This window comes from Panthera uncia (assembly GCF_023721935.1).
Source record: "Panthera uncia isolate 11264 chromosome D3 unlocalized genomic scaffold, Puncia_PCG_1.0 HiC_scaffold_8, whole genome shotgun sequence".
NCBI classification, from domain to species: Eukaryota; Metazoa; Chordata; class Mammalia; order Carnivora; family Felidae; genus Panthera; species Panthera uncia.
Window position 1 is genome coordinate 694,457 of NW_026057586.1, and position 11,846 is coordinate 706,302.

The 11,846-nt window shown below is 62.1% G+C and overlaps 1 protein-coding gene across 4 annotated transcripts in view; it reads right to left on the reverse strand.

Annotated features, from left to right (window-relative positions):
• NFATC1 (nuclear factor of activated T cells 1) overlaps positions 1–11,846 on the reverse strand; it is a 101,610-nt gene that overhangs the window by 60,371 nt on the left and 29,393 nt on the right. The gene's annotated exons all lie outside the window — the stretch shown is intronic.

Genomic DNA, 11,846 nt, shown 5'->3' on the forward strand with positions numbered 1-11,846 from the left:
CTCCGTGACAGACGATGGGAACGCCGGGTGCTGAGTGCTAAGTCGTTCCGCGCCCCCGCCCCCTCCGCTCCGTGACAGACGATGGGAACGCCGGGTGCTGAGTGCTAAGTCACTCCCGCACCCTGGCACCCTCCTCCCTGGCAGCTTGTGAGCACCGTCTACACTCCGCCCAGCATCTGCTGTAAGGACCGTGTGCGGCTGGTGCCACCTGACACCCGGGCCGAGGCCTTTCCCGAGGAATTCAGGCCCCGCAGCCTGCAGGCTGGGGCCCTGCTTCTTGAACAACCTGTCCCGACCGCACATTATAGCCCGCGGACGCGAGTGACCGGCTCACAGAAATGCCACCAGTCCTTCCAAATGTGCAGGGGGGCCGGGGCCGCCGGTTCTCCGAGAAGCTCCCGGAAGGACAGCGCACGGCAGACACACATCCTCGCCGTCCCGCCCACGGGGCACGACGTGAGAGCCGCATGCTCGGTGAGTGTGCCAGAGCACCTGGTCGGGGCAGACAAGGTGCATGAGGAGGGGACGTGGGCAGGGCGGGCCTGAGGGCACCCGCGGCACTGCCCAGGCTCCACCTCCGCCCTGTGACACAGCCACCATGAGGTCACCTCACCCACCCCGAGGACCTGCCCAGCAGCACAGGCCCTGATGATGGGGGCAGAAGAGGTGCCCTCAGGGACCAGGCACAGGCAGCAAACACCGACCAACAGATGGAGAGTGTCCCCGGGAGTGTCCCTGGGCGTCCAGAGGGGGAGGGGGTGTCCAGAGGGGATGGGATGTCCACAGGGGAACGGGATGTCCAGAGGGGTGTCCAGAGGGGGAGGGGGCGTCCAGCGGGGGAGGTGGTATCCAGAGGAGAATGGGGTGTCCAGAGGGGGACAGAGCTTCCACAGGGGACGGGCGTCCAGCAGGGAAGGAGGCCTTCAGAACCTCCCGCAGTCCCCATGCTGGCTCCGGCCGACTGTGTGTGCGTCTTTCACGTTGGTCTTCGCGGCTCTCCAGGCGCAGCCGCGGCCTCTGGGGCGACGCAGGCGGCTGCCTATTGTAATTTTCACGGACTCTTCGGTGGACCAGGCACTGGCCAGCAAGACAGCATCGGACGATCAAAGGCCCTGGCTCGCTCCCGTCTGCACCCGTCACCGCTCTGTCTGGAATCGGAGGCACCCGCGAGTGGTGCACACTCGTCAGCTGCCACGAGAAGGTACAAAGGCCACTTCCCCGGCTTCGGGCAGCAGTCTGAGCAAAGGCTTCATTCGCTGGAGGCTGCAGGTGTCCCTGTGCAAAGTGGATCGTCCTCCACGCGGGGTGACGGGCTGTGCCACCCCTGGGACGCCCAACGGCTCGGGAACGAGCAGACGGCCTGGCGCCAGACGTCCTGCTGTCTGTCAGGAGCAGGTCAACAGCTCCACCCAGGGCGTCGCAAGACCTGTTCTAGGGACACGAACGCCGTCACCCTCAACGGACCCGGGATCTCCAACACAAGCACTCGGAACGTCAAATTTAAGATTGAAAATGGGATCCAACCCTGTGAATCTGTTAACCCTGAGGAGCAAACAGTAGTTGAAATCAGCAGTGAACCATCGACCGGAACCATGCGGATAGAAGACTCGTTAAGTGACGGTCACTGCACTTAATTACGGCACGGTGCTTGCAAGCTCAGGGTTCTCGGAAGAGGGCCCTCCAACGAGGACGGCTCAGGAGGCGCACGCGCCCCCCGCCAGCATGCTGAGGGCCAGGAGGAAGGAGACCGCGTGGTCAAGGCCGCCAGCGCGTGGAGGGCCAGGGTGCCCCGTCCACGTGACGTCACAACTTCCGTGCGAGTGACGCTGGCCACCACCCGTGGGACGTCCTGGAGACAGAGGCGCTCAGTGCAGGAGGGTGTGCCCAGACACACAGTCGCGTGCCCACGCACACGCACACACTCGCACCAGGGCTCTCCCACATACTCTGGAGCGCTGTGCTCGGCTGGGAAGGTTCCTTGCCGGCCGGCGGCAGGGACACACGCATCCTTTTCTGCCTCGACAGGGTCCCACGCATCTGTGGACATGGACATCACCAAAGCAGCTTTTTCATGTAAAATCATCGCGCTTCCGTCCCGATCCACGGGTGCCTGATGCACACAGACTAAACACGCGTCTGACACGCGTGTGCACGCAGACAGGGAGCGCGGCTGAGCCGAGCGCGGACGTGAGCCCGGGCCTCTGCGGAGGGACGGGAGATGCCACGGCCGTGTGGTGGGCGCGTGGGCAGAGAGGCCGAGGGGCGCCTTCCCTGCCCTGCCCGTCCGCTCGCCGGGGGCCTCTCTGTGGCCGCGCACGGAGAACCCGCACACGACTCCTTTCGAGGCCGTTCCTGCTGATGCGGCTTAATCCCGCAGAGACGCCTCTCCTTTCTGAACTGAAAAGCTCTTCCTGTGTGCACGCACGACTGTCCCCAGAGGAGCGCCGTTGGGTCGGGACGGCAGCAGCCGCGACCACCGAAGTTCTCGCCTCCTTGTGGGGAGGGCGCCTTCGGGCCTCGGCCGATTTCGTGAGCTTTAATGAGAAACCTCTCCTCCGTGCTGGACTCGAATCTATGTTTTTGCAACAGAAAACATGAAAGTAAAATCAGAGGCTGATCAAGGGGCAAATTTTGCCACTCGGTGTTCCGTTCTGTGACGTCTAACGCTACAAGACCTAAATGAGTCTTTGGCCGAAACGGTCTCTCGTGCGGCTGAGGCGGGTCGGTGGCGTGCGGAGGGCCCGGCGGCACTCAGGCGGTTTGGAAATGACAGGTTAGAGCCCCCCCGGGACCCACGCTGGCACTGCTGATTGCGCGCAGCGGATTGTGGGTATAACTTCCCCTTTTAAAAACATGCTACTTCAGTGAAAATGGGAATACTTAAGGTTTAGCTTGGGAGATAAACATCTATTATTTAAAACACGAAGTTCATTTTAAGAAAGTAATTTAAATACTTCACGTGCTCCGCTGCATGGGTTTTCTGCCTCTGGCACGTTTTAGTATCTGTAAAACGCTATTTATAAAATTACCTGTCATAACAATGGCCTCTCTTTGCTTCAACTAAACGAAACAAAATGCATTATTCCGTTTTCAAGCTATGAGAGCCGCTAAGTTTTCTACACGTGCGTGTTTGTTTTTAGCTCCTGTGCTACCTCAGCACTTGTGGGGCAGTGACAGGCGGGTGACAAGTGGGGCAAGTCCTCTCGCGCTGCCGCTCGTGCTCGGGCAGGTGGGGCCGAGCGAGCCGCTCGCGCAGAACCATCCGTCCGAAGGGAAATTACGCCCATCTGGGTGTTAGATCCGAATCTTCACACGACGCCCCAAAGAGGAGCCGTGTGGAGAGGGAGACCCGGCCCCCAAACGGGATCCACTTGTTACCCCCATGCTTCTGGCCACCATGCTACCCTGTGAGCCCGCGGGGCGCGAGCGCGGCTGTCACACCGGATCCGGAATCCTCACGGCCTGCACCCGCGCTGCTCCCCCGCCCCCCACAAGGGTGTCCTACATCCACACAAATTCCTGCCAGATAACGGGAAGGAAGATCCCACGTGCCTGCTCGCCGGCACCATCGCTGGACACGGGAGGGGACGGGGCTACACCGACCACGGCGGGGCCCGGGGATCGGCCGTCACGCCAACTCACATCTGTGACCGCCACGGCACACAAACGGCCAGTGCCGTCAGATGCCGACCCCCCACTCCCGGAGGCCGCGTTAAAGGGAGCGGGAAACGAGAAAACCACGAATGAGAACGGAACCACCGCGTAACACGTGGGGCCGAGGTTGGCGGAAGCCCCGACTGAGCACACGTGACGGGTCCACACAGGCCTGTTTTCTCCAAGCAGCCGGCCCCACCTCTCTCGGCCGGGCCTCCAGGCAGCTGCTAAAAACAGCGGGCAGAGCTATCTCTGAGCTGTGCCTCTGCTGAAAAGTAAGTGTGAGAGGGGCCGCAGCCTCCCTGCCTCACCACGATGCCTGGGATAAAGCCGCCAGATAAAGACAGTACGGACCTCAAGAGGCTGGCGGTGTTGTGCATGCACGAGTATACACACGCAGAAGCACGTGTCTCGCAAGACGGTGTGAGCATGTGCAGACGCGTGCTTGTGGGGAGGCATGAGCAGGTGTGCCGGGTGTGGGTAGAGGGGGTGGCTGTCCCGTGGAGAAGCGGGTGGGGCAGGACGAGGCGACGGCCCAGGTGCAGGCCCCACCCTCCCTCACAGCCCCCAAACACCTGCAGGAAATCCAGGCAGACTTCCCGCAGGCAACGCCACAAGTCATTTTCAACAGCTTTACTGAGGCAACGTTTTCCACGGCATAAAATTGACCCGTTTTAACCACTTAATGTAAGACTTGTAGTCTCTCCTGGAAAAAAGCTCAGGGACTCAAGGAAAGCAGCTAAAACAGGCTGTTTTCTGATGTTGTTAACGTCGGCACCACACTGCCTTCTCGGGAAGGGCCAAGGGAGACTCGGTTACCATGAGGACCGTGTACCGCACCGGGTCTCTCGGAGCCGCTGCCCACAGTGGCCCTGAGCGGGGGCACACAGCACCTCGTCGCCGCGAGGCCCGGCTTCTCGGAGGGCAGAAACGCCCGAGGTCGTGGGGTCAGATGTCCGTCACCTGTGGCTGTGTCCACACGCTCTTGGGTCCATCTGTCCCTGTCTGCAGGGGGCCAGGGAAGTGATTAGCAGGTGTGACCAGCCAGGCAGGGCCAGGAGTGGCTGCACCGTGTGTCCCAGACCCGGGTCCTCCCTTCTCTCGGAAAATTGGAAAGTGCCGGCCCCTTGGCTGGCTGCAGCTAGGTCCAGAAGGACCTAGAGTCACGGACAAAAGTGGGTCCTGGCACACGTCCGAGGGAGACAGAAGACGGAGGACTGTGGCTCTCACCGGAAAATCAATTATGTGTGAGTCTAACGTCCTCACAAAAGCAGCTGTGCCGTCAGAGGGGGACAGAGGATGGAACGGAGGGGGGGCGCTCAGGCAGGAGCAGAACCTCTGACAGACCACGGCAGCCCGCCCAGCTGTCCCCGGGCCCCAGGGCCCCCCGGGGGCTTTGGTCTCGGTCTGTCTCTGTCCCCTTTCCTCGCCGCCATGCCCAGGGTGACCGTGCCGGAGGGCCTGGCTGTGGGGTCTGGGGTGGGTGTGGGGTGTGGCCAGCAGACTCCACGGGAGGCAGGAGATGGGACACCAGCGAATGGTGCCACGTGAGGCTGTGCACACCATCCTGTGGCCACATCTGAAGAACCGGTAATCGGAGCAAAGAGCATCCACGGCGGGGAACGGGGCTCAGAGGCCCGCGGACAGAGCCGTGAGCGGCTCCGGGCTCTGCAGCCTTGCGTCTTCCCAGCACCTTCCCCGGGTGCCCGGTGCACCTCCAGATCTGGGCACGGACCCACGCGACGTGGGCTCCAGTCTGGAGGTAACGGATCACAGACCTGGTGATGGATGCCCCAAACCCTGTGCCACGGAAGGGGAGCTGGGGGGGGGGCCACTCCCTCCACACACACACACACACACGCGCGCGCGTGCATGTGCACACACATGAAGTACGCACGGGCTCACACACGTGCACACACGCGGGCACATCTACCTGTGCGTGCATGCAGGCCTGTGAGCGTACACACGTGTGCACGCGTGTGTCTGCGTGTGCACTACACCCAGCAAACCTTCTGGGTTTACACCGCACAGTGTTACGTAAGTTCTCGGGATTCCTCCCGCGAGGGAATCCTTTGACTCGCACGAGGTTTGCAGCGTAAGCCAGATCTAGAGGTGCTCGCCGCCAGCCCACGAAGCCTTCCAGCCGTGGTTTTCAAAGCTGACAGTCACACACGGTTCTAGCGACAAAACGGCTCTGAGGGGCTGCACGATGTTCCTTTCAAGAAAAAGCTCATTTCTAGGGTTCCCCGCGTTGGGTGTATAGAATTTTTCTACCTTTCTGAAAAAGCGCAAAATAAACAAGCCAAGGGCTGTGGTTAACGAGTCCATCGTCTAAATATTCAGGACACACGACACCAGAGACCGTGCCCGCCCAGGACCACTGGCCACCGCCCGTGAGCGGCACGGGGACAGTCGCTGCCTCTGTGACTCCTACTCACTTCCGTTAATGGGACGGTTACATTTTACGACAGATTTTAAATTGTTCAAGGCCTTGAATGGCCAACTGTTCACTCAAAACCCCCTACACTTTACTTCACGTCAGCGTGGGCGTGCACCTTGGATGAGACGTGGATGAAACTGCTCGGCTGTCCCTCTCCCGGGGCCTGGGGCGCTCACTGGACGCACACACGGGCGAAGGCAGGGTCTGGAGCACCTGCCAGCACGTCCCGTCCCACCAGTGAGGTGCTGCATGGGGCAGGCGCCAGGCAGGGCTGGAGACACGCGTCTCCCGGCTGCCCCGCTGCGTCCCGGGATCGGGACGTGGTCTCCAGGAGGGAGGGGCTTTGAGAGGAAAAGGTGGACAGCGTCCTGTGGCTCCGCAGTTGTGAGGCCTTAGCTGACTCGGTTTCCAGACTTGACTGCAAGAAACATAGGTCCCGTCTTCACTCGGGACTTGGCCTCAAGGACGCCCAGCCTGCGAAGCTACCTGAACGCACGACCCCTGGGGCTTCAAGAGCAGCTGTGCACTGTTCTCGGGCCCTGGCAAAGCTAGCCTGTCGTTCCAGGGGGTCAGGGGCGCCAGGCACACGTCCGCCTCTCGCCACGGGGCTCATCTTCTTCCCCATCGAGACCTCAGACCTGCCCCCACTGATGACGGGGGAGAAGGGCTCACACACGTGGGTCCGACGAGGTCAGCGCAGGGGCTCACCTGGCACCGGGACCACGGCCAGTCCGCAGGCACGGTTGGCGCATGTCCCTAATTCAAGGACACGTCCAGACGCCGAGAGAGGTAAGGTCCTAATCCACAGGCCGTGTTTCCCGAGACGCCACTTTCCGGCACGCCGTCACCGTGAGCCTTCCTTCCGAGTGGTTCCCATCCAGCAAGTGACAGAGCAGGAGCTTCCGGCCAAGGGCAGGGAGACGGGCAGAATCCCCGGGGCTTTGTACGGCTACAGGGCACAGTGGTTGTGTGTGAGCGCTGAGTGGAACACACGGTCTCCAGGGCGTCCAGGAGCCCGCCTGAGTCCGTCTGCCTTCTCTGCACACCAGCAGATGGCAACAATATTCCAAGGACCCCCCCCCCCCCAAACTGAGATGACAACAGACTGGCCACCTGAATGGCACTACTACAGTGACACAAGGCACTGGGGCACCTCTCTCCACGGTCCCAGCGGACGTCTCTGGCTTTCTTAAGAGGGACGAGCCCTCGTCGTCATAAAAGCTGGTGACACATTTCAGGGGTGCTGGGCAGGTACAACCATTGTGGACCCACCCGTGTTGGGGGCCAGATGGCCCCCCTGCCTGACCAGGACAGGGCGGCACCTACAGAATTGTGTGTACTCAGCAGACCACCTGCCTGGACGTCCCCCTGGACGCCTGCCTGGGCACGCTGCAAGGGTATGGGCGGCCCCGGGAACGTGAGTCCACACCCCCTCCAAGTCGGCCAGACTGGACTGCGGGGCCGGCTGACATTGGGTTGGGGTCAGAACTGCGTTTGAATCCCCACTGCGTGAGGGCTCCGTGGGAGGGGCCGTTCCGTGGATCCCGACGCTCCCACCCAGCCGGGCCTATGAAAGATTGTCATCAAGTACTAGTTTATTCCGGCAACATCTATCTCTCTGCCTTTTGTGGAAATCCTGGCTTTCCAGGTTAGCAGCCCTGTCTGGACAGAAGTGACACCTGCCGTGACAAGCCAGGTAGCAGACGACGGGGCGCACGTCTGGGTGAAAGACCGTGCCGTGGGCCCGGGCAAGCCTCTCTCCACCCGCCCGCTCACGCCCAGGTTTCTCACCCCACAGCTCTGCAGCCCCACCGTTCAGGCGGGTGAGACAACAGCAGCGAGACTTTTCCAGCCCAGCCTCCAGGACGGGAGAACGTGGGCTCTTCCCCAGTGTGTCTGTCCCTGGGCTGCAGGCCTCAGAGGCCTCACATTACAGGGACACTTGCCACACGCCTGCTGGGGCACAGCTCAGCCCCGATGCACCCGAGGCAGCCTGTCTGAGCCTGAGGCCAGGGTGGTCCCCGGGTCCCTCGAGGCCCCCGCCCTCTGCTCCAGGGCCGATTCTGGCATCACCGGGCAGGACTGATGCCAGCCACCGGTCACCGACCACCCGTCACCGACCGGGAGCCTGGAACCGACAACACCAAATAAAAGTCTAAAGTGCCGTTTACGACCTCGTGAGACTTCCCAAGGCTTCTCGTCTCAGTGACCTATTAATTATTCACGCAGACCCGGCCTCCTGTGTGGTGGGCTAGATGCTATCAGACAGTTATTTCGGGAGCTTGGTAAACAGAGCTTAATTCTTTGACCCCTGGCTCAGAGGTCAGCGATGTCCCCCAGGTTGCTCCTCGGGTCCCTGCAGGGCAGCTGGGAACAGACAGGTTCTCTGCAGACGGGCCACCGGGCACAGCACAGGGCAGGGAGAGTAGGCAGCGGGGTCACACAGGAAAACAGAACAGAAAACCAGGGTCAGCAAACCCGTTTGGCCGGGAGCCCAGTCTGAAGGAGGGACCCTCAGGGCAGAATCCTCTGGATTCTCAGCGGCAACACTGGAAGAGGGCCAGCCTTCCTGCGCCCCCTGGGAAGGCAAGTCTCACGCAGGCCCTTCTGACGCCTCCCACCTTGCCCAGGACTCGGGGGCCTCGCTCTGCCGGACCCTCTGACGGCCACACGCCGGCCTCCCAGGGCCGGGACTACAGCTGGGGCAAGGCCGGCCCAGGAGGCCACAGGTACTAACGCGGGCCATCGGGAGACACGGACGCCGGCAGAGCCCACGTGACTGCTGAAGTCCCTTCCCACCCTCCAGTCCCGGCCCGTGCCTGGGAAGGAGGCACCTCCCGGAGGCAGGTGCACCGGGCGGCTCCTTCCTGCGGTCAGGGACACGGCTGACCCGGAGCAGGTCCTGCCCTGGGGCACGGCTGGGTGTCCCGTTCTGCACAGGGGCTGCGATTTGACGCACAGACTTGGAAACGCGGCAGAGCCTGGTCGTCAGCGGCTGGCGCGGGGACGTCATGTTCCCATCAGGCTTCCCCAAGAACCGCCCCTGCGCGGCCTGGTGGCAAGGGCGGGCACCCGGCTTCCGAAAAGGGAGGAGCGGGCGTGGCGCTGGGGCCCCGTGTCAGGATGCGCTAAAATGACTCCCCATAGGATAAAACCTGTGGTTAGCAGGCTTTCGCGGCACCTGAGAGGGTTTTCTATTTTCACGTGTTTTGTAATGACGCACTAACGCTATTTTCACCCAGTGTGCGGGCCACCGACTGAAAAAGAGAGCAAACCCCCCACACCCCTTCTTTTTAACTGCTCACCTCATACGTGCACAGACGGGAATTCACTTTCCCACAGATCCATCAGAAAAGCCTCCGTCGCTCATTTCTCACCCGCAAGAGACCCTCTCAGCACCTGACAGTTTCTGCTAGGCACCATTTTCTTGCTGTATTTCCCCCGTGAGGCTGGGGGGGCGTTCGGCCCGTTCAAACCCACAACCGACTCTTGCATTTAATCTGAAACAATCGTTCAGACGTTGTAAATGCCACTTCAAGTTCCGTAATCCTCGCCGTAACATCCACACGAGAGACTGGAGGCGGGGGTCCCGCGAGGGGCGAGGGGCACAGGCGGACGGAAGCAAAGCACCCGGAGACCCGGGCTCTGCTGGTCGCCCTCCCCGACCCCCAGGACAGTGGCCGCCGGCCGCGGACCGTCCTCAATCACACGCACCAAGTCCCGGGCGTCACACGTCCACGCGGAAGGTGCTAACGTCTGCACGCGGCTGTCCCTACTGCAGGACCCGCTCCCCCCGCTGCGTTTACTTTCAAGAAATGGGGGTGTTTTGCTGCCGGATTCTCTCTTCTCCGTGAGCTGCTCCGCGGCCTTTCCTGTCCACAGCAGTGCACTTTTGTTCGGTGAAAACGGCTGCGGGAAAGGGAGTCGAATGTCTGTAGTCACAGAGCCGGGCTGATGCCCGCGTCCCCCGACCTCAGCCCGCCGCCGTGAAGGCGGGACGGAGAACGCCCAGCTGGCCGCGGTGTGTGCGTCCTGCAGCCAAGCAGGCAAGCACTAGTCAGCATGAAACGCAGGGCCACAAGCACGGTCCCCGCAAACTCCAGCTGCTGATTGCCGTCTGGGCGGACGACCTTTCTCTCTGGGGCTCCTTCCCTGGCAGGCCTTCTGTTTATCGGAACGGAATAAAGTAAAAGCGTGCCGTGCCCTGCCAGGCGCCCTCCGGCTGGCCTCCTTCCCCCAGTGACCGGTCAGGGCTCCTGATTTCGTGGTGGGGGCCAAGCATTCCCCATCCACCGCCTGGAGCTCTGGGCAGGAGAGCAAGCCCGACCCCACACGGGCGCCCGAGAGTCACGGCGACGGGCCCGGGCAGGAGGGCCGAAGCTCGTCAGGAACGGAGTCCACCGACATCACACAGCGGCCACGCTCTGCGGCCACACATCCTCCCTGAGGTAGAAGGGTGATGCCTTCGGGCGGTGGACACTACCTGTCCCCGTCACAGTTACCAAGGTGCCCCCGGAACACCAGTGACAAACACTCCAGCTCTAACGCCAAATGAATCTTCTTCCCGTCCAGTGTTTTCAGTTGGGAGGCCAGCACCCGCAGTCACCCCCGACACGTGGGCAGGAGACCCCAGCACGGCCTGGCGGTGCGTGGCGCCTCTTCCTGGGGAGCGCGGGGCTCCCTGATGCCCAGGCGCCTCAAGGCATGTCCTCTGCTCTTCCCGTGTCCGGCATGAGGGTCCCCAAGACGTGGGAAGGGACAGACCGCGCACGGCCCGCTCCACATAAGGGAGCCGAGGGGACCAGGCCTCGGGCCCACCCAGGAACTCCACGATCCGTGGTCTGTGTGGGCCACAGAACCTGCATTTCTAGCGACTCCCAGGTCAGGGCCCTCACGTTGAGAACCTCTGTCCTTCAGAAAGAAGTCTTCAAACCAACCACTGAAACCACCAAAAATACCCAAGCCAAAAGCAGCGTCACGTGAATGGAATTCACCGAAATAGTGGCCAAGGGGACCTTTTGTTGCTCCTGATGATTTGCTGTTAGAGACGCCCTGGACGGACGCGGGGCGGCTGAGGTCTCCCCAGGCCGCCGCTCCAGGGACAGCGAGGTCTGGGCAAGAGGTACGGCCCGGGGCTGCGGGCACCTTCTCCTCATCGCCCCCACCTGAGCGGGCGGGACGGGGCCAAGCGGGAGTGCGGGCAGGACGGGGTGGGTGCGAAGTCTCTGCAGAGCCCCGTGAGCGGCCCCCTGGCTCTGCTGACACTTTACAGACTTTTACAGAAGAGCTCCTCAAAAATAAAACATTTTGATTCCGAGGTTATATTTAATTCACTCTTTGTTTGCTCTCAACGAAGGAGTAAAAGCCAGGGTCACGGCTCCTAAGAGGCGCGGAAGATGGCCCACCGCGCACACTGCCCACGGGTGCCATCAGGGAAGCAAGGCCGGCCCTCGGGCTCCTCTTCCTCTTAACGTCTCGTCTGAATCAAACGTGTCAGCCTAGGAAGACGTGGGGAGAGGAGGCGTCCGACTGGACGCAGCATCAGCAAGGCTCCAGCCACCCACAGGACCTACATGCCACAGGGGGTGGCCACCAAGCGTGGACCTGCCGGCAACAGCAGTGGGTGGGCCACCCCCGCCAGGGGCCAGACCCACACGGACGACCCCCGGCCCCCACCCAAGGCCAGGCCCACACAGACGACCCCCGGCCCCCGCCAGGGGCCAGACCCACAGGGACGACCCCTGGCCCCCAC